Source organism: Pseudophryne corroboree, chromosome 1 (genome assembly GCF_028390025.1).
Source record: "Pseudophryne corroboree isolate aPseCor3 chromosome 1, aPseCor3.hap2, whole genome shotgun sequence".
NCBI classification, from domain to species: domain Eukaryota; kingdom Metazoa; phylum Chordata; class Amphibia; order Anura; family Myobatrachidae; genus Pseudophryne; species Pseudophryne corroboree.
The window spans coordinates 138,322,735-138,337,131 of NC_086444.1; the positions used below are offsets into that span (position 1 = coordinate 138,322,735).

The 14,397-nt window shown below is 42.4% G+C and overlaps 1 pseudogene; it reads right to left on the reverse strand.

Annotated features, from left to right (window-relative positions):
* Nucleotides 1–12,814: 12,814 nt before the first annotated feature.
* Nucleotides 12,815–12,932, reverse strand: LOC134952183 (5S ribosomal RNA; annotated as a pseudogene).
* Between the last annotated feature and the right edge of the window lie 1,465 nt (nucleotides 12,933–14,397).

Here is a 14,397-nt window from a genome sequence, read left to right on the forward strand (position 1 = left end):
TAGAGATGGGAAAAACTGGGATTGTTTGTTGCCCTACTTTAATGGCTGTGGCCGGAGAGAGCCCTCAGCCACATTGTTAATGGCGGCTGCGGCACTGAAGGGGTTAACCCTCAGTGCCCGGCGCCATATTCAAGGACAATGGGCGCTTGGCACCACTTTTAAACTGTGCACTGGTGCTAGGCGCCATCTTTAAATGTATTGTGGGTGCTAGGCACCGGGTATTTAAAAATATATTTAATACTGTGTTTTCACCATGTTATATGTAATGCTTTAGGCACAGTTGTAGGATTGCACATTTACAATGCAGCAAATGCAGCACTTAGAAGGAATGTGTAAGCTGTGTTGGTTTTAAAATGCATTTACGTTTGAGGACAAATGGCCTTGGAAGCTTCTCACCTAGGAATTGAGATGCTGATGACCCTGGCACCTGGAAAGAGGTGTATGGACACGCCATTTCTTTGAGATTGAGATGTGTCTCTGTGTAACTTTATAGACACATGCAGGTCTTCTCTGAATATTGTGTGAACTGGTTTTGCATGGAGACACAAGGGGCTGCTAAATCAGATTGTGTTTTATGAATGCAAACTAGTGGGTTTTGTTTACCAACAGTTTGATGTAAGATTTCTTAGGCTGCATTATGTGTGATGCAGATTATGTTTAATTTACAGTATAAGAACGTTGTCTATGTGTGAGAGGGTGAATGCAATTGAAATTCAAGTTACATTTACATTTGTGAAAGAGACAGGAACATGGTAATCAGATAGTGTTTGGGAAAGCCACTGGTTTGGTTATATATGAAAAGGAGCAGAAATGCGCTTTATCTAATTCTTAACTTTTGAAATGTAACTTGTATTTATTTATATTTTGTGCGATAACCTTATTGGTTGGAGAAGACAGGGAGGGCTTACCCCCCTGTGGTACTGTGTGTAGAACTGAGATAAAAAAAGGAAGCCTGTGAGCCTCCAAGGGTATTATACCAACTACTTTCTGCTGTGAACATCTTACAGTACTGCTGAGCCTTTTTGAAGGATGTATTTGGGCAAATAAAGATCTTCTGCCTAAAGACGACACTTCATCTTGTGACCTGCAGGCCTATGCAAAACATAGCCCCGTTCTTTGGCTGTCCCGGGAGCACCCCAACGTCTCCAAGTTCCGCCTTCCACCAGCTACCGGTAGAGGACTAGTGGGGATTCGTCAATACCACACAGGTGTGGTAAGGCAGTGTGTCGGCACATACAGAGCAGAACCGTGGTTCCAAACGCCACGGCAGGTTAGGAGTTTGGTGGTGGCAGCATAAACCCGCCCACAGCGCAGTGGGTGGAGTCAGTAACAGGCGGTTACTGACAGTAAGTGGGAATCCCCTATGTGGACAGGTCCTGTGTGACCTAAACATCCAATTCTGTGTACTGGGGACGGAACGCGAAAGCGGTGAGTGCTTTCGTACGAAAGTCGTCCAGTCACAATGGCCATCATAGAAGTTCCTCAGTCCTCTACGGGGTTTTCTCCATTTGATTTGTTGTATGGTAGACACCCCAGAGGGCTGTTGGACATTGCCAAAGAGACGTGGGAAGGACAGCCCACTCATTATAGAAGCGTTATTGAACATGTAACACAAATGCAGGATAGGATTGCAGCCGTGGTACCTATTGTCAGAGAGCACATGGAACAGGCCCAAAGTGCTCAACAGAGGGTATATAACCATAGTGCCAAGATACGGGAATTTGCTCCTGGAGATAGAGTTCTTGTTTTGGTACCCACTGTGGAAAGCAAGTTCCTAGCTAAATGGCAGGGTCCATTTGAGATTAGGGAAAAAGTGAATGAGGTTAATTACAAAGTATACCAACCGGGAAAGAGAAAACCCGAACAAATCTACCATGTTAACTTAATCAAACCCTGGAAAGATAGGTTGTCTCTGTCAGCGGAGCCTTGCCCTTCGGTGTCTTCACCTCGGTTGCTTCCCGCAGTAAAGGTGTCAGAGATATTATCAGCTGATCAGAACAATCAGGTTAAATAATTTCTCATCCAAAATAGGGAGATATTTTCAGAGCTGCCTGGCCGAACGGCCATAATAAAACATGATATTGTCACAGAACCAGGGGTCAGGGTCCATTTAAAGCCATATAGGATTCCTGAAGCTCAGAGAGAAGCTGTTTCTAAAGAAGTTAAAAACATGTTAGAGCTTGGAGTCATAGAGGAATCTAACAGTGAGTGGTCCAGTCCCATAGTTCTCATACCGAAGCCAGATGGTAGCATACGCTTCTGTAATGACTTTCGTAAGTTAAATGAGGTGTCCACATTTGACGCATACCCCATGCCCCGTGTGGATGAGCTTATAGAAAGGCTGGCAACAGTCAGGTTTCTCACCACGTTGGACCTGACCAAAGGTTACTGGCAAATACCTTTAACTGATAGCGCAAAAGAAAAAACAGCATTTTCGGTTCCGGAAGGGCTATATCAGTATAAGATGTTACCCTTTGGGTTGCATGGGGCTCCACCAACCTTTCAACGGGCGATGGATAAAATTTTGAGGCCCCATAGAAAATATGCAGCTACCTATTTGGATGATGTGGTAATTCACAGTACGGACTGGGGGTCCCACTTGGTTAAAGTACAAGCAGTACTGGACTCAATCAGAGAAGCAGGGTTAACTGCTAACCCTAAGAAGTGCTGCCTCGCAATGGAGGAGGTTAAATACTTGGGCTTCACCATAGGTAGAGGTCTGATTAGGCCCCAGTTGAATAAAATTGATGCTATTCAAAACTTACTGCTTAATTAAACTGGTTGCGGCCAGTTGCACCATAAAAACTGGACTTGTATGATTTCTCAGCTGCTGCTTGCTGCCATCTACCCCAGGAAATGGCATCCGGTTCCTCTAAAGTGTTACAATATATATAAATATATATATATATACATAAGGACAGTGTGTCGACGTTTCGGTCATCGCATGACCTTCTTCAGGACATCATACAAAGACAGCAAGGGCCACAATCCAGTGCAACACCATTCACCACATGTCACACAGGCTTTCCTTAAATAGCAGAGGCAGGCCCAAGCCACTCTCAACCAATGATTACCACAGGAAGTGCCTCAAAAAGTCATTAAACTCCATAGATATCTAACTATCCTCATAAGGATCCCTGATACTGTATATAAACAAACATGCTGTAGTATAAATCATAACTTAACGACACTCAACAAAACACCCCAATAATGTCAAAACAAGTCAAACAGCGGCCGCGGCCGGAAGTGGCATGCGTTCCATAAGCAGTGGAACGCATCCATGCCGGAACAGGAAGTGACGTATCAGACGTCACATATACCTGCATCATAGCGCAAACAGTCTAAAAGGCAGCACGGACAGACCTTGATCGCGGCCGGAAGCTCGATGCGCTCCACAGACAGTGGAGCGCATCTCGGACGGAACCAGAAGTGCCGTATCACGCGTCACACAAGCCCTGTATCGTTATTACTAATGGGATGAAAAGCAGCGCCGCCTAATATACTAGTGTGTATAGGTGCGTTGCCATGGTGACCCAATACAAATGAGGACACTAAACCCTACGTACATATACCAATTATATTAATATACTAAATGTAAGTATATATGGGCAATCATTGTTAAAGTGCTAAATGCCACTACCTCATCTAAGTAAGTAAAAAGCCTGGAGACAAAACACCACAAATAAACAAATAATTACAGCAGCCGCTGTTTGACTTGTTTTGACATTATTGGGGTGTTTTGTTGAGTGTCATTAAGTTATGATTTATACTACAGCATGTTTGTTTATATACAGTAGGGATCCTTATGAGGATAGTTAGATATCTATGGAGTTTAATGACTTTTTGAGGCACTTCCTGTGGCAATCATTGGTTGGGAGTGGCTTGGGCCTGCCTCTGCTATTTAAGGAAAGCCTGTGTAACATGTGGTGAATGGTGTTGCACTGGATTGTGGCCCTTGCTGTCTTTGTATGATGTCCTGAAGAAGGTCATGCGATGACCGAAACGTCGACACACTGTCCTTATGTCTCTGTGAGTTATCAATAAATACCTGTTGGAAATTATTGGTGAGTGCCTGCATATCCATATTCTATATACTGGCCTTTGGGCCCTCTGTGGAGCACCCCACCGTTGATTTTATCAAGCCTGGAGTGTGGACTTTACTGCTTTTGTTTATGGAGGATGGTCCCATTGGGCTGTTTTCTTTAGTCCAGCACCCGCAGTGATTTATAACCTTCTTGGATGAAGTTTTATATTTATCAAAAGGCCTTATTCCGATGGACACTAATTTACTGCTCCACCCATTGATTACATTTAAGAGTAGTGGATCTTTTTAAGAAAAATTGTGGAAAAATATTATTAAAAAATATGTAACTAGTTTTTCATTATTTGTTCTTTTTGATTCCTCGGGCTCGATTTGCATTTGGATTCATAGACCTTGCCTTTGCGCGGCCTCAGGTGTCGCCCCATCATTACGATTATTACTTGTATAGATGTGTTATATTTCACTATTGTGTTTGTGTGTTTTGCCACACTTGTGTGGCTTCTTTTGATCTGGCCCCTCATTTTTGCACAGCCATGTCTACTGATACTACACAGATTTTCAAATTGCCCATAGTACTCTGGTCTCATTGACCGATGATGACGCAGAGAAAGTTCTCTTCGACCACACTGAGTTCTCTAAACTCCCTGATGAGACATCAATTGATTTATTTTATAAAATCTCTAGATTGCGTTGACGTGAAGTGGATTTAACCCTTCACGGCAGTTCTTATCAGATTATTATAGAAACCAAAAAACCCCCAGGGGGTTTTGTGTACATAACGTGCCAACTATTGGTAGGAACAACCCAACATTTTGCACCAAATGGTGCAGAGTTTTAATAAGTGCTTACTTGACCTTATTCTTCTGGTCATTGAAGAAGTGGGCCCTGAACTTAAACAGGTACGCCAGGATATTATTGCTTTTAACACCATGCATTTATCCACATTATCCAATGATAAGACTAAGGATTGGCTGAACAATTTGAGTGACCAGATCAATACTTACCAGCAGGAATTGGTGGCTTTTAAACATAAAAAGCTTACTGTGGTAAATTCAGACTATACCAATAATCAGGTATATAGATGGTTGAGAGGGGAAACTAGGAATTACTCCCAGCGGAGGTATAACTCCTATCCTAGGTCTAGGACAACCCCCACTGATGATACCTCCATGTCTCAGTCAAATTCTGATAGTGAGCTTGTTGAAAATCGCCTCCAGCATCTAGTCCATCTTTTTTAGGGCGACCTATCAGAAATACCACCAACCCGTTCCGAAACCGCGGCGGGTCAGGTACCCAACGCGGAGGGGCAAGTTCAAAGAAAAGAGGAAGGGGCAGACGTTAGACACTGTGGTGTTTAATCTTTCTAGCCATGTACTTACCCCTGACGAAATTGGATTATTATCACTTGGTTTGTCTTTTGTGCCCAGAATCAATCATGACAGTTTTGGTTGGTCAGTTGACCAATATAAGTTCGGTAGAAAACTTAGATTGAGAGAATTTTTTGCAGATAAGGAATCTGTTTCCAATACCGAATTTAATCTCAATAAACCTAGCACTTTTGATCCTCAATCTTCTAATGCTAGTATTAAATCCTTTTTGAGATTACACGATATGTCTACTGTTAATAGTGAGCCTAGCTACTGTATGATAATTTTAACAGCTGTACAGCGGGTTGCATTGCGTAATTTAATGCACAATGACAACTTGGTGATTAGGAAGGCCAACAAGGGCAGGGCCATTGTCGTTCAGGACTGGCACGCCTATGATCCTGAAATTTGCCGCCAACTTGCCGATACTAACACCTATCATAAACTACAAGGTAGCCCGGTTGTTAAAGTGAAAAAATTGGTTGATTTTGCTATTGATATGGGGGTACAACATGGCTGGTTAGATGATAGCATCAGTGCTTATTTGAAGGTTGAATATCCTGTATGCCCCATATTATACACGCTTCCCAAGATTCACAAGACACTGGTTGATCCGCCTGGCCGCCCTATCATCTCAGCCAGTGGTTCGACTCTTCAGCCAGTGGCAGTGTTCTTGGATAAGCTTTTACAGCCATACGTCCAACAGATACATACCTACATTCGTGATACCCCTGATTTCTTGGAAAAGATCAAAGCTTTGGGTGTTTTGCCCACCAATGTGTGACTGTACATCTATGGATGTACAGTCACTATATACTGTCATACCACACAATGATGGTTTAGATGCTATGAGATCAGCATTATGTTCAAGCCCCCACACTGGTCCTCCCACTGAGTTCCTTGTTGATTTGGCTAGGTTGGTGTTGACTAACAATTATTTCCTGTATGGTAAGGATTACTTTCTGCAAGTGGCAGGTACCGCCATGGGGTCCAACCTGGCGCCCGCCTATGCAAATCTTTATATGCAACAATATGAGAATACATTCATACTACCAAAGTATGGAGATAAAATATTGTATTTTGGACGCTATATTGATGACTTATTTTTTGTATGGGGCGACACTGAGATTGAGTTCAAGGCAATGGTTGAGTATCTGAATGCATTACCTAGCCCAATACGGTTTACATACCAGATTAGTCAGTTTACACTTAACTTTTTGGATGTTACTATTTCTTTTGAAAATAATCATCTGGTATCTACACTCTATCGAAAAGATACAGACCGGAATACGTTATGACACGCCCGCAGTCACCATCCTAATAAACTTAAGGACAGTTTGCCTATTTCGCAGTTCATGCGAATATTGCGCTATAATACGTCATCCACCAAGATGGAGGTACAGATCCAAGACATGACAGAGAGGTTTGTCGATAGAGGCTATTCGCGTAAGACCATCTGTAGATGCCTCACTAAAGCTAGACGCAGATATGCACAACAGGTTGATAACTCACAAATAAACAACAATGCAGGCGGAATGATTTTTACTTCGACATATGATACCAGATCAGCCTATTCTGAGAATACCATTAGGCGACACTGGCCGATCATTTCTACGGATCCTGCGTTTAAGGGACTTGGTACAAAACCACCTATGTGTGCATATCGAAGAGGGCCAAATTTAAATCAACTGCTGATGAGACCCACTGTACAACCGAGTGGAGCCCTTGAGAGTTGGTTACCGACCATAAGGAAGGCCTGCTTCAGGTGTCCAGATTGCACCACATGCAGATCTCTACAGACTGGCACATATTTCACGCATCCCCACAGCGACAAGAGAATTAACATCCGACATCGACTCCATTGCAAAATGGACTATGTGATCTATATAGTCATCTGCCCGTGTGGCTTATATTATGTCGGTATGACATCCCGTTGCTTTCGGGACAGGATGGCAAATCATCGCTATTCCATCCGCTCAGCACTGGCCACTAAACAGACCGATAAGCCAGTGGCTAAACATTTTTTGACAATGGGCCACTCAGTTTCAAGTCTTAACTGTATGTTGATCGACTATATTCCTATGCCTCTACGTGGTGGTGACCGTGACAAATTGCTGCGACAGCGTGAATCATGTTGGATTTACCAATTGGGCACTTTGGTCCCTGGTGGCCTAAATGAACATAACCACTATAATATTTTTCTCCGTTAAGGGCAGGTAGGGTCCCGAGGAAATTTATCTGGATGAATGTATTATATACATTCTTCTACATATTGTTTTTTGAATAGGATTTTTTTGTGTTATTTTAGTGTATTTGTTGTATCGGGTGTGGTTTTATGGGGGTCAGACTTAGTTGGCCCCTCATGAGCGGTCCCCGGTATTTTTGTAATTATTTGTTTATTTGTGGTGTTTTGTCTCCAGGCTTTTTACTTACTTAGATGAGGTATTGGCATTTAACTCTTTAACAATGATTGCCCATATATACTTACATTTAGTATATTAATATAATTGGTATATGTATGTAGGGTTTAGTGTCCTCATTTGTATTGGGTCACCATGGCAACGCACCTATACACACTAGTATATTAGGCGGCGCTGCTTTTCATCCCATTAGTAATAACGATACAGGGCTTGTGTGACGCGTGATATGTCACTTCCGGTTCCGGCCGAGATGCGCTCCACTGTCTGTGGAGCGCATCGAGCTTCCGACCGCGATCAAGGTCTGTCCGTGCTGCCTTTTAGACTGTTTGCGCTATGATGTAGGTATATGTGACGTCTGATACGTCACTTCCTGTTCCGGCATGGATGCGTTCCACTGCTTATGGAACGCATGCCACTTCCGGCCGCGGCCGCTGTTTGACTTGTTTTGACATTATTGGGGTGTTTTGTTGAGTGTCATTAAGTTATGATTTATACTACAGCATGTTTGTTTATATACAGTAGGGATCCTTATGAGGATAGTTAGATATCTATGGAGTTTAATGACTTTTTGAGGCACTTCCTGTGGCAATCATCGGTTGGGAGTGGCTTGGGCCTGCCTCTGCTATTTAAGGAAAGCCTGTGTGACATGTGGTGAATGGTGTTGCACTGGATTGTGGCCCTTGCTGTCTTTGTATGATGTCCTGAAGAAGGTCATGCGATGACCGAAACGTCGACACACCTCCTTATGTCTCTGTGAGTTATCAATAAATACCTGTTGGAAATTATTGGTGAGTGCCTGCATATCCATATTCTATATACTGGCCTTTGGGCCCTCTGTGGAGCACCCCACCGTTGATTTTATCAAGCCTGGAGTGTGGACTTTACTGCTTTTGCTTTTATATATATATATATATATATATATATATATATATATATTTATATAATTGCACGGCACTTCAACATTTTATGCAGACTTCCAATGTGTTGGGGTCAACCATGCCCCGTCATCAGGAGAAATAACAACAAAGCTTCTGCAATGCCTGACAAAATACATGGAGGAGGAGTTTGGGACCACCTGAGACACACAAGGAAGCAGGAGGAGCTGCTGCACATTAGCTGTAAAGTGCGACAGCCAGCAGCTGTTATTCACCTGACCGTCTGCCACTCCTCTGCTATAGATAGGCGCCTCTCTCATCTCTCCGACGACCTTGGGTGTGTTCAAACAGAAATCTAAATTGCAATGTAAAAATAAAGCTGTCTAATATTTGTGGGCCACATGCAAAAGCAGCCAGTATTTAACCCACCCAAATCTAAATCTCTCTGCACATGTTACATCTTCCTCACCTGCAGTGTAACATGGTTTTGCCCAGTTACTTGCTTCTTTTGCTTTACTTACAAACATGAATCAGTCCCGAATGGTATTAGTAGCTATTTGGCACATTATGCTGAATATATATTGTCTGACAGCCATTTAGTTTAAATGGCACAGCTGAGCAGCAATCGTTTAATATGCTTGCCCTGACCTTTCACTTGGACCTGACCGATTTATATGGATTGCTGCCAGCAATTACATTTTACCTGGATAGTAACCATTCCCTAGATTACCTCCAGCAAGACCTTTCCTTAGCCACTGGTTCTTGTGGTGGACAGCGTAGTACATGCACTGCTATATTTCATTCTATCAAACAATTTTGATTATTGTCTCCAATATTTTTTCTTCTTCATACCATGACTATCTGGTTCTAGACCATGACTGCTCTAATGATTTTGCCTTTAAGAGGATTTCGTCTCCTGGAACCACACTGTCCTGTTTTTCACCGGACTGTGCTAATTTTCCATGGTCAAAAGGATGTGGCATATAGATTTAGTGGTTTAGTCAAGCATGATTAAAAGGTATGGTTAAACTACTTTATGTGATCTAGATTACACAGGTGTGTGGCCTTAAGTTTTAATTTGATATTTGCTTACGTTGACTGTCCCAGAAGGACATTTGACATACTGATGAGGGTATTGCAAGAGCAGAACTTGTAAGTGTCTGCAGCTACAGATTACAAAGTCAGTCTGGGCTGGTTGCTTCCAGGATAGAACCCCTTTGCTTAATTAATAATAATACAAGACTACTGAAGCACCAGCCCAGAGGTTCCCAAACGTGGTCCTCAAGGCACCCTAATGGTTCAGGTTTAAAAGATATCCATGTGTCAGCATAGATGGTTAAATCAAATTTACTGAGTTACTAATTAAGTCACCTGTGTCCAAGCATAGATATGGAACACCCCGGCATTGGTGGGTATGTCTAAGTGGTTGAGAGAGGTATCACAGGTGTTGGACCTTTCCCTTTAAATGTTTCTCCCCATACCTTGTTCTGCAGTACCGTGCTCAGAGAGGTAGGATAGATTAATACAAAACAGGAGTGAGTCAGCAATTCCAATAGGATGTCTTTTTATAGAGCCGCAGTGACTTTGGATTGAAGATGATGATTGGTTAATTGGCATTAAATTAAGATAATCACAAGAAGAATTGGGCATCAAAGAAGAATAAAGAGAAGACGTTTGGCTACAGTTCACATCACAATAGATCATTCAAAAATGCAAAAGACAATCAACTGAATCACAGATATTAGCATATTATAATCAAAATCACAGTTTATAATGTGGTGATGAGAAGAATAATGAAGAACACACTTTTCAATAACAATTACTAAATTCCTAGCTTTCCCTAGCCAAGGCATAATGATCTTCACAGGCAAATAACATTGGAGCTCTGTAGAATAATGTAATGCTGCAACGTTGCAATGAGGAAGTGGCACACAGATAGATATAGAATCCTGGGCTGTAAATAATGGCAATGTATCACAGTTCTATTCAAAGAGAGTGTAGCTAGGGAAGGAATGGTAGTCTCTCTTGACAATAAGTGTCTCTTGGATAAACAGACTCAGTCACTTTCAAATAAAGGAATTTACTTTCACTTGCTCAAATAACTCGGGGGGGGGGGGGGGGAATTCAGAGTTGATTGCAGCAGCAAATTTGTTAGCAGTTGGGCAAAACCATGGGGGTCATTCCGACCTGATCGCACACTAGCTATTTTTTGCAGCGCTGCGATCAGGTCAAAACTCGGCAAGACTGCGCATGCGTATGCACCGCAATGCGCAGCAGCGTCATACGGGTACAAAGCGGATTGTTGCTGGGCGATGGATTTGTGAGAAGAATCCAATCGCTCAGCCGATTGCAAGAAGATTGACAGTAAGAAGGCGTTTATAGGTGTCAACTGACCGTTTTCGGGAAGTGGTTGGAAAAATGCAGGCGTGTCCAAGCGTTTGCAGGGCGGGTGTCTGACGTCAATTCTGGGACCGGACAGGCTGAAGTGATCACAGTGGCTGAGTAAGACCTACTCAGAAACTGCACAAAACTTTTTTGTACTGCTCGGCTGCACAAGTGTTCGCACACTTGCAATGCAAAAATACACTCCCCTATAGGCGGCGACTATCTGATCCCAGCACTGCAAAAAATAGCTATCGAGCGATCAGGTCAGAATGACCCCCCATGTGCACTGCAGGGGGGACAGATATAACATGTGCAGAGAGAGTTAGATTTGGGTGGGTTATTATGTTTCTGTGCAGTATAAATACTGGCTGCTTTATTTTTACACTGCAATTTAGATTTTGAACACACCCCACCCAAATCTAGCTCTCTCTGCACATGTTATATCTGTCTCCCTGCAGTACACGTGGTTTTGCCCAACTGCTAATAAATTTGTTGCTGCTATCAACTCAGAATTAGACACTCAGTCCTTTCCAGGTTAAATATCTGACTTGCACTAGCACAATAACTCAGTCCTTAATGTTTCAACGGTGTTAATACGGGTATGGGACTCATGATCGACAGTGTCTAGGTCGACACCTATTGGTCGACAGTGGCTAGGTCGACACTATAAATAGGTCGACAGGGCCATTAGGACGACATGAAAAAAGGTAGACATGAGTTTTTCATGTTTTCTTTTGTGTTGTTTTCTTTGTAAAGTGACCGGGAACCCCAATTAGTGCACCGTGTCCCCTTGCATGGCTGGCTATGCTTCGGGCAAGGTGCCTCACTCTGCTACCGCTGCGCTCGGCACAGGTTACCATTCCCAATCGTAGTCCATGTGGATCGTAAAGTATGGAAAAGTTCAAAAAATAATTTATTTATTTTTAAAACTCATGTCAAACTTTTTGCATGTCAACCTTATTCAGGTCGACCTAATGGTCGTGTCAACCTATTTCTAGTGTCGACCTATTCACTGTTGACCAATGGGTGTTGACCTAATGGGTGTCGCCACAAGTGGCGTCGACTCAGAGTCCGGATACCACTAATACAGGGGACATGGTTGTCTTTACTTGCCCCTTATCAGAGAGTAGCTTGTGAAAATGGCGCTATGCTGTCTGCACCCTCTTAACACTGAGGTTTCAAAAGGAAAAAGAAAGACTCTGTGTTGGGGCACTCTTTAAAATAAAACTTAACTTTTAATTAGTATGCGTTAAAATTTGAAATACACAAACAGACACACATATAATATGCTGAGGGAGGTTATGGGTTAAACCTTCCTCATATGATATCACGAATCTATAACCCAAATTGGGAAAACAAATTACAGATTCTAAAATATCAAAAACTAGGAGTAATACATTCTCCAAGCATTTAAGGTGTTAGTGGCACCAAGGTGAAAATATCACAAATTCAAAATTCCAAATAACCGAAGATTCAAATATGTAACACAGTGGCATGTAATATGGAAGATAGGACTAGAATTTAGTCAATTTTAGAATGTCAACTGTGATAGTATCTCCTGGTAAAGATTAATTGGTTATTTAAAGAGCTTGGACCATCCAATTAAATAAGTAATATACTGATCTCTGTCAAATAGCTTATCATAAGGATAGAAAAATGAATGAAGATGGTGGGGGTCAAATGTTGCTCCACCACTTCTGCTGTTCACACAGATTCAGGAGTGTTTTATTACTGCACCCAATATTCCCTAGTGGTCTCCCTTCTAGGTACTAATGGAGCTCTCACTGCTTAGCTACCAAGATCAGGCGAGATTGGGCGTGACCAGTGAGATATGACAGTAATATCCCAATAGTTGTGAATGAGAGAGTGTTTGGTTATTGACGCCCACCAAAGGAAGGCACTTCTGCTGTCCAATATTGATGCACAGATTCTCTGTTACTTGGAGCATTGCAGAGAGATAATAGTCTGGCATGTGGATGAGAGGGTGCCGGAAAGAGGTGGATACATAAGAAAGTATAAGTTTGGGACCAGTCTTCTGCTGTCCACTGTCATATACTGATATAGCGGACAGTGGATGAGAGAGGCGGGTTGCCTTTGCCCATAGAAAGTAGCTCTGATAAAGGGTTATGAAAAACAAGAAATATGAATAACACAGTGGTAACAATATGATATTGCTGTTAAATCATGAAGCTGTAGATGGATGTTCAAATATAATATATCCACTTGGGCAAAAGGATTACTGATATTGCTGTCAAATCATGAAGCTATAGATAGATGTTCAAATACAGTATGTCCAATTAGGCAAAGCAATTACCAGTAAGGAGATTTGCTATACGTAAGGTAAGCTAGAACTTAGAAGCATAAATAAGCTAATACCGGTATTAAGTGAGTAGCAGTTGTTTAAATAAATATCTCGCAATATATCGTGATTCTTAAGAGAAATGGATGTGCAGCTGATAATACACAGATAAATGTATGATTTCTTCAAAAGGAAACAAAAAGAAAAACCATAGCAGCAAAAATGATAAAGAGAATTATTAATAGATATTGTCAGCTCAATAAATAGACCACAATAACTTGAAAATTCAGAGTAACAAATAATTTGCCAGCCCAAATGGGCATATATACGATACCAAGAGGTGCGTGGGCTGAACCGTGCACTGTTCAGCTCCACATTACACAGACGGCCGTTTCACCTGGAGGTGGCTTGTTCACTGTGTGGTGATATGAGAGAGAAATGCCTTATTTAAGGTGAAAGTGGGGGAGTGGTCACTTAAAATTAGCCACTCACAGGGAGGAATTATGGGCATGTGACACGGCGAGGGAGTCTATAATTTCACTTCTGGTTTAGAAAAAACACATGGGCCGGAAGTAGCATAAATTTGCGTCATATCCTGTAGAGCAAAGGGCGGCTTGAGATGAATAAGTTGTACATTGGAAAATACCAGTAAGGGAGGGAAAGTGGTAGGACCCATACCGGAGGAAGTAGTAATCTATAGTGCTAAAGCCGCGATCGGCGCTTAGCCCCGGGTCATGAAATTACGTGAAAACGGAAGTCGCGTGTAATCGCGTCACTTCCGGTAGCGGCATATGCCGCGTCAAAGCGCGTCACTGTCATATCATCAGTGAGGGCGGTTTGACAGAGGCTTGCACGGCCAGTGCATACACTCTTAACACTGCACAGCAGGTGACCATGGATACTTGGGCTGGGTTTCAGGTCTGCCCATGACTTAGGTCAATCAGTCTCACTGTACTCACTCAGACCCTTATAGCGGAGGTATTCACTTGCTGGACAAGCTGCAACAGTT